The sequence below is a fragment of the Eptesicus fuscus genome, chromosome 23, assembly GCF_027574615.1.
Source record: "Eptesicus fuscus isolate TK198812 chromosome 23, DD_ASM_mEF_20220401, whole genome shotgun sequence".
Lineage (NCBI taxonomy): Eukaryota > Metazoa > Chordata > Mammalia > Chiroptera > Vespertilionidae > Eptesicus > Eptesicus fuscus.
Window position 1 is genome coordinate 5,112,104 of NC_072495.1, and position 11,372 is coordinate 5,123,475.

The window sequence follows — 11,372 nt, forward strand, 5'->3', positions numbered from 1 at the left end:
TCATGGAATTTGATCTCGGGAAAGATTTTCAATCAAACATTTGCCGTCAGATTTTCTTGTATAGGCATCAGGGTCAGACAGTGGGTGAGAGATGGATTCTCTTTACAGGACTCATTGGTCCATTCAAAATTCAGGGGCTCTTTTCAGAGAGATGGAGTCACAAGGAAGTTGACATGGTAAAAAATAAAAAGGATTCGTGCTAGTATTAAACAGGTAAGGTTGCTTAATCGTTAACATTTTTAATAATTTCAGTTGTATTTGACGATAACTTTGGCTTCTCCATACAACTCCATCACCTCAAGGACTCGGATGATAAATATTTAATAACAAGGACCTCTGGAATTTTCTTTGTGAGCTAGCTGAATGGACTGCCCTTTCTTACAACCAATGAGTCTTGCCAAAGACAAGCAGGGTACATGTGTAAGGCCTCCATATGGTTTCAACAGAAATACTGGCCTTACTTGGAAACAATACGATGACCATGTATGGCTCTGATAGCTTCTGAATGCATTTCCCAGGTGAAAACATTCAGATATCAGCTTGCCTGGTTCAAACCAGAAATCCTGTTTATAAACATTCAGAGCAGGTTCCCTGTTCAGCTTTTGATGTCACCGCCCTGATTCAGATAAATGTGAAGCTTGCCATGCTAATCATGGGACAGAAAACATAGTAGATACATGTTCAGAGGGGCAGAAGCAGATGAATTGATGAATTTCTCCATCCTGTCTTCTTGCTAAGACTTTGGAGTTCAATCTTCAAACTTAGGAGTCAGGGCTACACTGGTTACATGTCACTGGGGATCGGCCACCCCCAATTTTGAGGAGTGACAGCAATTTGTTCATATTTTGCAATACTAATTAACTCGATTTGGTCAAAAGCTTGCCTAGAACAGAAACAGTTCTGAAAAGGAACTTGTGAATTCTGCACACTGTGAATTTCCCTTAATTAGCATATTAACATGTCTCAGATATTTGCAATCTTGGGAATAGAAAAGCAAGAGCATCTAAAACTAGCAGTCATTAGCTCTGAAAAGAGCCCAGTGGTAAAAGCTGGTGTTTTGCAGCCAGCCAGGTGTGGATGTAAATCTTGGCTCAGCTACTTACCTGATCTTGGATAAGTCAATCTGGGTGTGCCTCAGTTTTCTCATCCTATATAATAAAAGACTAATATGCAAATAGACTGAACGGTGGAACACCGGAACAACTGAACAACCAAACAACTGGTCACTATGATGTGCGCTGACCACCAGGGGGCGTGTGCAGAATATGGCAGGCATTGGCTGCAGTGGGATGGTGAAGCAGGTGAGCTGGGGCGCCAGACCAAGGTGCAGCCAGTCGCTGTCATCAGGGCGAGCATCTGGTGTTTACTGAAAATTCTTTGCTCCTGTGCACCATGGTCCAGCTCAGCGCTCACACCCACTGCTGGCGCTGGCCCCAATAGCTCCATGGCACCAGCAACAGGTGCGAGCGGGGCTGGCGCCATCAGCACATGGAAGCAGCAGCAGCGGGAGCAGGGCTGCCGGTAGACAGGGACCTGGGGGTTGTGGCAGGAGGGGCCGGGTGGGGGCACAGAGGTTGAGCCAAGACCTGCCCCTATGTCTACTGCAGCCTCGCGGCCACAGTTCCTTTCAAGGTGCACCAATTCATGCAGTGGGCCCCTAGTCTGTAAAATAATAATAGCTACTTCATAGGATTGTTATAGTAAGTATAAGATGCTCTCAAGACCTAATACATAATGAGTTAGGTATTATTATTGTTACTAGGTATTACTATCCAATAATTATTATGAATCTGACCCAGTAGTAGATGATATGTCTTTTTTCCCCTATCAGACCATTATTCCTTGTGCTAACACCCTTTGGGTTTCCTATGAGTAACCACTTCTTCTCTACTCCAAGTTTTGTGGTAGGCAGTTAGACAGACATGAGCAGAGCAAGGACGATGGGCCAGGTACAGAAGGTCACCACGGTGGAAAGCCCCAGGTGCCTAGCAAGGGGGAAAACAAGGACCTCGCCCCCAGGGTGACCTTTCCTCCCCTATCATATCGCTGGTTATGTAATTTAAAACCCCTGACCTTTGATATTACTGATCATGCAGTTTGAACCCTCTCCTGACCTTTCCTCCCCTGTCACATAGCTAGTCATATGGTTTTAGACCCCCTTAGAGGAGGAACAAGAGGCCAGAGAATAACCTCATATGACTCCCATACAAGCCCTTGCATGACCACTCCCTTAAGTATTGGGCCCTCAGGACAATGAAGCTCTGACCCACATCAAATAATCTTAGGAATCAAACCTTGTGTCTGTTGACCACGGAGACAGAGTTTTGGTCAAACTAGAAATGACATGTAGGCCTCAATTGCGTTTCAACTCCAGGCCCAGAAAAGCAGGAAACCAGACAGAGTGACACCATGGCTAACATCAGGAACAAATTCAATGACTAATGACCCCCACCCTAGTGCCCACCAATCAGTGGAAACCACAACCCTAAAAGGATACACCTGGAAAGCTGATGAATATTCTACTGAGATCCTCCCCTGAGATGTCCCCTAAAATTCTTTAGAAAACAGATAAAACCCCTCAAGATTAAGGAAGCCAGCAAGAGCTCCCTCTGGGGCACGACCATGCCTTTCTTCTCCCTTTTTTAGGCCTGTATCTCTGCTCTCTTAATCTTAAACTCTAAGGGTCCTGGCAAGACTTGCAACCAGGGGAGCAGTGGGCAGTGGCAGCTCCTCCCAGACTAACCCCCTGAACCAGTCTCTAAGGCTTCTTTTTCTCTGACTTTTCAGTGAGCTAAAAGCAGCCCTGCCTTGACCCACTTGTGTCACTGTGACTTTTACTTCTCAGTGAGTCCACACAACGCTGTGTGGCTCACTGATTTCCTATAACATTTCTAGAGGAACAAAGCAGCACCACCTAGGCTCTCTCCTGTTGCTTCTTCTATCCTAAGCCGTTTCTTTGTTTCACTCTCCCCAGCTTTAATAAACATACTCTCAAAACCACCTGGACTCATGTTGTGAAATCTTTCCTGCAGGAAGTCAAGAACCCACACACTGAGGCAGACCCTCTCCAAGCCCAGTCCCTTTTCAGTGACAGCTTCAAGGGGTACTAAATAAATCCACCTCAATTCCAAGGCTGAACCTGTGTATGAGTTTACCAGGGCTGCATAGATTGGGGAACTTGAACAATGTAAATTTTCGCACAGTTCTGGAGGCTGTAAGTTCAAGATCAAGGTTGGCAGAGTTGATTTCATCTGATGTCTTAACCCTTGGCTTGCAGATATCCATCTTAGCCCTGTGTCTTCACATGGTTTTCTGTGTGTGTGTGTGTGTGTGTGTGTGTGTGTGTGTGTGTGTGTGTGTTTTCTAATTTCCTCTTCTTATGAGGACGCCAGTCACATTGGACTAGTGCCCACCCATATAACCCCATTTAACCTTAATTACCCCTTTAAAGACCCTATCTCCAAATGCAGTCACATTCTGAGGTGCTAGTGGTTATTAGGTCTTCAACATATGAGTTTGAGGGAGACACAATTCAGTCCATAATAATTTATGATCCAGATTTAGCCAAAATATTCCTCTTCCCCCAAAGTGATTAATTCAATCCTAGACTTTTTTTAAAAAAAAAAAACATAAGTAGAGGGAAACCAAGATGGTGGCATAGGTAAACACCTAAACTGCTGCCTCTCACAACAATTTCAAAACTACAACTAAAAGACAAAACGGACATCATCCAGAACCACAGGAAGGCTGGCTGAGTGGAAATTCTACAACTAGAAGGAAAGAGAAAAGGCACACTGAGACTCAGAGGAGCTGCAGAAGGCAGAGGTATGGAGATGCGCGCGTGGAGAGGGCTGGCAACTGAGTACGCGGCTGGCTTTTTCAAGCTGGAGGAAGACACAAGCTCCCAACTGCTCTGAACTTCAGTTCCAGGCGAGACCCTGAGGACCCAGACTCATACGGGGTGAAACTGGACTGTCAGGAAAGAGAAAAGCACACTGAGACTCAGAGGAGCTGGGAAGGCAGAGGTATGGAGATGTGCGTGCAGAGAGGGCTAGCAACTGAGTATGCGGCTAGCATTTTCAAGCCGGAGGGAGATACAAGCTCCTGACAGCTCTGAACTCCAGTTCCGGGTGAGACTCTGGGGACCCAGACTCATTCGGGGAGAAACTGGACTATCTGGCAGCGGGCAAAGCTCGAGGGTGGCTTTCTCTCAGAGGTGCTTTCAGCGATTACTGTGGGACACTGAGACCCAGGGGCCTCTTAGGGCAGGGCTGACAGGAAGCCAATGGTGTCTGCTCCACCCTGAGACTCCGCCCCATCCAAGCTGAGCACAGAGGCTTTTGCAAGTCTTGTCTCATAAGGGTGTCTCCAGCATAGAAGTTCTCCCAGTGTAGACACAGCTGATCCTCACAGCCAATTGGCCTTGGAGGTCAATTCCTCCCAGTGATACCAACAACAATCAAGACTTAACTACAACAAGACTGTGCACACAGCCCACAAAGGGGTGCACCAAGAGTGTCCACATCAGGTAACTGGGGAGGCTGAGCCACTGGGCCCTATAGGACACCTACCACACAAAGCTACTCTATCAACTCAGGGAAGCAGCCAAAATGCGGAGACAAAGAAACAGGTCACAAATGAAAGAAATGGAGGAAAGCAAACGACTGGATATAGAGTTCAAAACCACGGTTATAAGGTTACTCAAGAATCTTCTAGAAAAGGCCGATAAATTTAGCGAGACCCTCGAGGATATGATAAAGGACCAACTAGAAATTAAGCATACAGTGACTGAAATAAAGAATAATATACAGAGATCCAACAGCAGACAAGAGGATCACAAGAATCAAGTCAAAGATTTGAAATACAAAGAAGCAAAAAACACCCAACCAGGAAAAGCAAAAAGAAAAAAGAATCCAAAAATATGAAGATAGTGTAAGGAATCTCTGGGACAACTTCAAGCATACCAATATCCAAATTATGGGGGTGCCAGAAGAAGAGAGAGAGCAAGATACTGAAAACCTATTTGAAGAAATAATGACTGAAAACTTCCCCACCTGGTGAAAGAAATAGACTTACAAGTCAGGAAGCACACAGAACCCCAAACAAAAGGAATCCAAAGAGGATCACACCAAGACACATCATAATTAAAATGCCAAGAGCAAAAGACAAAGAGAGAATCTTAAAAGCAGCAAGAGAAAAACAGTTAGTTACCTACAAGGGAGCACCCATATGACTGTCAGCTGATTTCTCAACAGAAACTATGCAGGCCAGACGAGAGTGGCAAGAAATATTCAAAGTGATGAACAGCAAGAACCTACAACCAAGATTACTCTACCCAGCAAAACTATCATTCAGAACTGAAGGTCAGATAAAGAGCTTCACAGATAAGAAAAAGCTAAAGGAGTTTATCACCACCAAACCAGTATTATATGAAATGCTGAAAGGTATTCTTTAAGAAGAGGAAGAAGAAGAAAAAGGTAAAGATAAAAGATAAAAATTATGAACAACAAATACATGTCTATCAACAAGTGAATCTAAAAATCAAGTGAATAAAAAATCTGATGAACAGAATAAACTGGTGAATATAATAGAATCAGGGGCATAGAAAGGGAGTGGACTGACAATTCTCAGGGGGGAAAGGGGTGTGGGAGGTGCGGGAAGAGACTGGACAAAAATCGTACACCTATGGATGAGGACAGTGGGGGGGTGGGTAAGGGCAGAGGGTGGGGTGGGAACCGAGTGGAGGAGAGCTATGGGGGGAAAAAGAGGAACAATTATAATAATCTGAACAATAAAGATTTATTAAAAAATAAAAAAACGTAAGTACATAGAATGTTTTCATCTACAAGATTGTATGCTGCAAAGATAATGTAGGATGGAGCTTCTGGGGTCAACATGTGGGAAAAGCCAGTAGAGAAGAAAACATAGCAAAGAGGTGGAAAGGGAGAGAGACTCGAGTCCTGGTGTCACCAGCTGAGTCCCTTGATCCAGCTGAGCCTAAAGGTCACATTGACAGTTCACTCATATACTCCACTAAGCATCCCTTTTGTGGCTTGAGCCAGTTTGAATTGGTAGCTGTCATTTGCAACCAAAGAAGTCTTGACTAGTGTAGCCTCTACTTAATTAGTAAGGAGCTTGTAGGTCCCATAGAAGTAGAAAGAAATGGAGAGGACTAGAAAGTGAAAGGAATATTTACCAAACAAAGCAGGTGGGTAATCGTGAGTATATATTACAGGAATCAGGGTGGGTTTAGGAACAGATGTGTATTCCTTAGCTTAGAGCCTAATATAAGAAAGTCTGACTCTTCAGAGTAGTTAAGTAAGGCAGGGAGTTCTTCACTGAACCATGGGTGTCTCAGAGGCAGCAATTGTGTCTTGTTCAGATGCACTGTATCCCCAGAGCCAAGTATGAAATGGGCACTCAAAAAATATTGGTGGACTTGAATGGGCTTACTAAGAAATCTTTTGCATTTTATGATTCAATACAGACATCCTTAAAATAATGAATTTGCCACAGCATTATATTTCCAAGTTCCCAGTACACTCACTGCTAAAGAATTACACTGATAATCATACAGTGGCCGAGTATTAATTTTAATGAGATTTAGTAACTCAGAGAGGAAAATGTCACCATTAGCAGACCTATAACTGCCTCTTTCCTTACCTGTAAAATGTATTATAATTCTCTGTTGCAATCTAGAACTTCTTTGCTTGGGATCCATTACAGCCCTTTCAGAAGGGGTCTGGAAGGGAAGACTGTCTGTTGACGACAGTGGATAACAGCATAGAGTGGGAAGAGTCTGGCCTTGCTCTCCTTGGATTACTGAACCACTGGAGGAGAGCCTTGAACTTGGGAGACTGTGAGTTTCTATCAAGCTGCTGGTAACCTGCCCATCCTCCCCTCTGGAGAGAGATTACTCATTAATGTCTTTGGTACATGAGGAAGGTGTCTATAGATTGTAAGCAAATAACCTCCAAGAAGAGATGGGATCTTTATTATTCTGGAATAGCTCCAAGAAGAGAGAGGTTTTCTATCTTTAGTTTGCTATTCAATTGTCCCTGAACAAAACTTGTCAGTGCCCTTTCCTAGGAAGGCCCAGACCATATAGAACTCAAGAAATCTAAGGAGGATTTTCTCCCAACAGAAATGTGTTTAGACAATGATGCCACAGGATGGAAGGAAGCTGGATCCCTGAGTCACCAGATGAAGGAAACCCTTTGCCGACCCACATAAGACATTACATAAACTGTTATGATACTGAGCCACTGAGATATGAGGTCTTGTCTATCATGGCAGCATGTGTTAATTATCCTGACTAATAAAGATGACTTTAGAGTACATCAAACAAATTATGGTTGTATTAGAAATCAGAGAGCTAGCCAATATATACTAAATTCAAAATGATAAAGATGGGGGTGGGATTTGGGAGAAGGTAGAAGACTATGAAGAGGTCATAATTTACTAGTGACAGAGTAAAAGGAAACAGAATATGAGAGACAAGCCACAGCTGTCCAGGAACACATCCCCCAGTCTCAGCACGTCCAAGTGTCATCAGCCCACCTTGTCCATGAACTCAAATCCACACTGGACTCAAAGCTGTGAATGACTTTCACACCAGTTTGGAGATTTTCAGATCATCTTAAGCTCAATTACAGCTAAACCAATAATATATCCCAAATATCATTATTGGAAAATCACCAAGCAGGCCTTCTAATTGTATTTGCAGCTTCTTCATTATATTAGTAAAGCCGTAAGTGCAGCATGCACTTCCCAAGGGATAACCATTCACAAGGCCAATTTCCTTGGATGCAGCTTTCATATCACAGCAGGTTAGAACTAATGTGTCTCAGGAAATAAACTGTCAGATCAATAACATTTGCAACCAGAGAACATTTGGAGCAAATAGCAAAGTACAGCCTGAAACAGAGACCAACGTGATCCTTACCTGACCCTTGGAAGCTGTCGTAACTGGGAAACTTCGGGATTTCCCAAGGGGTCAATTTGGAGATACTGTTCGCATTACCTGGCAAGACACAAAGAAGCCTCGTTGCATTATTTTGTGACTCCTTCCTGGGAAGCTCAAAATATCATCACTAAACTGAAAATAAGTAAATAACATTTATTAAGCTTCTTCTGTGTTCCAGGCTCGATGCCTTGAGCAGTGCATGCAGAAATAAGCAGTCTTTATGGAAGTCCATAAAGTTCAAATTTGGGATCTGAAACTTCCTAAGGCAAGTTTTGTCACTTCTCTGAGTCTCAATTTCCAAATCTGCACAATGGAAATAATAATACCTACTTTCCAGAGGTGTTTTGATGACTGAAATAGGTGCTCAATAAGTAACAGCTGTTGCTATGACTTTAACCACATCTTTTTAATTAAAGTTAAAAAATGTTCATGAAACAAATTAATGTTTTCCCCTCAACTGGGCCAGTTGAGGCAAAAACGTTTACACACCAATCTAAGTTGACCTACATAATCCTCCCACCCAAAGAGAAAAAGCATGTCATTTCGTTTTTCATCAGAAAGAGACTGTCAGCTTCTCTATGTTTTCCTTTTTTTTATTTTTTTCCTTCAGGAAAAGCTCTTGATGTAACTTAGCATTCTGTAAGTATTAGATGAAGACTGAAAAGTTAATAAGGAAAGGAGAAAGATACAAAAGTATAGCAGAGTAAGAAGTAATTATCAATTCATAGAATTGGGGTTACTTTTGCACCACTTGGGCCTGGGATTGAATTGAATGAGCACTTAGAAACTGTGTGGCTCTGGGAAAATAACATAATTTCTCTGAGCTATTGCTTACTCTCTGCGAAATGGCAACACCATCTGCCTCAAAGAGGTAATGTGAAAACTAAATAAAATGATAAACAGTAAAATCTGAATGAATGTTAGTACTCATTCCCCTCTTTTCATCTCCTATCATTATTAGACTTACATTAATGCAGAAAATGCATATTGGGCACTGTGATGGACCCTGGTGATAGAGTGGTAAACAAGACCGACAAGGCCACTGTCTTCACAGTCCAGTCCACACTCTGGAGGGGAACAGATTAATTACTCACCCAATTCTACCAATCAATGGAAGAGTACACTTGTGAGAAGTACTAGGAAGAATTAATGAGAGTTTGCTAAGAGGTCCTGGCTGAGGTGTTAAGAAAGGCCTTCATGTCCATTCTGGGTTGTAAGCGTATTTCCCGATGGTGAAATATGTAAAGTGCCTAGTTTAGTGCAAGAGGCCAGATCATGCTGGGCCTTACAGGGTGAACTACAGGGCCATAGCACTGCACAAATACAGGAAACACCAAATTCACTGAACATACAGCCACACTGCAGGACCAGCAGCCCTGGTAGACAATATGCAGAAAATAGAAACCACAAGGAATCCAAATAAAACACAAGGTAAAGAGAAAGCATTCAGAAGAAAAAATAAGTTATGAAACTTCCAAGGGCATCTGTGTTGTAGTAATTGAGGCAGACCAATGTTGCCACCAAGTAGAACTAGAAACGCTGGATAAAACACACAAAAACTCAAAGAGCATGCTGCACTCATGACTTTACTAATATAATGAAGAAGCTGCAAATACAATTAGCAGGCCTGCTTGGTGATTTTCCAGTAATGATGTCTGGAGTCTATTTGAAAGCATTAGGGAGCAGCCAGGACCTGAGATACAAAAATTCTGGAAAGAAGAGTTCAGTGAGGAGAGCCTACCATTGTGCACATTGCTTTTTCCCTCAGGGCACAGATGACTGCTAAACATCAAGAGGGGTGAGAAGCACAGAAGCAGAGCAGAGGGCAGCTGTGAAAAGGCTGGGAGGCCATCAGAGTGGTAGGAAAACTCATGAGGGTGGAAGACCAACATTAGCATCTTATGAGGTCAAAAGAGCTACAAGTTGAGGGTCCAAAATATCTCCCCAAAAAACAGGAGGTAATGAGAAGTGATCCAAAAGCACTGCACCAGTTTTTCCCTTATTTAGGCTATATAAGGCAAGTGGCTTAGAATTGAAGCAAAAAATGCAGTTGAAAATTCTCCTAATACTAGGGCACAAAACTGGATGGAGTTCAGAGCCACCAATTCCTAGGAGATGCTTGGTAAACAACTCTGGTTCTAATCTAATTCCAAGGAGTAGGAGTGAATTAGAGGCAGACAAAGCATTACAAAAATCATAACTCAACCGTGGTCAACTTTGTCCCTGAGTGGACAGAGGTGATCTGCCTCTACACATTACTGTCGGCCAGAGGACAGGGAGACTGCCCCTTCCCCACCCCCCAAAGAATATATATCATTTAGAACACTATAATTTTTACACAATGTCTGACATTCCACCAAAATTTACCAGGCATACTAAAAGCCTACCCAAAGAAAAAAATTAGTTTAAAAACAAAAAACCTGTTTAATATAATTAAGGAAACAGATTTTTCACCAGAGAACTTAAATCTACAAAAAACAGAACCAAAGAGAAATATCAGAACGTGAAAACAAAACAAAACAAAAAAAAACACCTGAAATTAAGTATTTAGTAGAATGTTTACGAGTAGATCAGACACAACTTTTTTTAAAAAAGTATTGGTGAAACAAGAGATAAGTCAGTAGGAAATATCCAGACTGAAACTAGAGATAAATAACATGGAAAATCAGAAAAGAAAATAAGAAGCCTAAGAGATACAGTGAAAAAGTTCTAATATATGTATAATTGGAGCCCCAGACTAGAGAGCACATAGAAAAAGCAATATTTGGAGAAATCACAGCCAAGAAATTTTTGAAACTGAGTAAGAACATCAAGACAGAGATTGAAGAAGTTTTGAGAACCTCAAGTCGGATAAATACAAAGAAAACCACAGCTAGGTACATCATAGTTAATGAAACCTGAAAACAAATGAAATAGAAAAGCTTCTAAGGGATTATGTCTTCCATTTTTACCATGCGCAACAAAGGTTTGCAGTAATATTTTTAATTTAAAAAAAGAAATAAAAAGCTTTAGAAAAAAAAAAAAAACACTCACTTCCAAGAAGCAACTATATGAGAGTTGATATCTCAACAGACTTGATGGAAGCACAAAAAAACAATGAAAGGAAATGCTTTCCAAGTTTGAATTCTGTACAGACTGAATACAGCGGTGGGGAAAGTAGGTTTACAGTTGTAATACCAATAAATAACAAAAATGAATAATACAAGAAGAAACTCTCTTTCAAGTACTCACAACTGTAGACCTACTTTTCCCCACCCTTGTATATCCTTCGGAGATTAAATAAAATAGGTATTTTCAAACAAATTGAAACTGAGAGAATTTGTTACTAGCAGTTCCAACTAAAACAAATATTAACAGGGGTTCTTTAGGCAAAAAGAAAATGAGCACAGATAAAATGGAGGAAAGC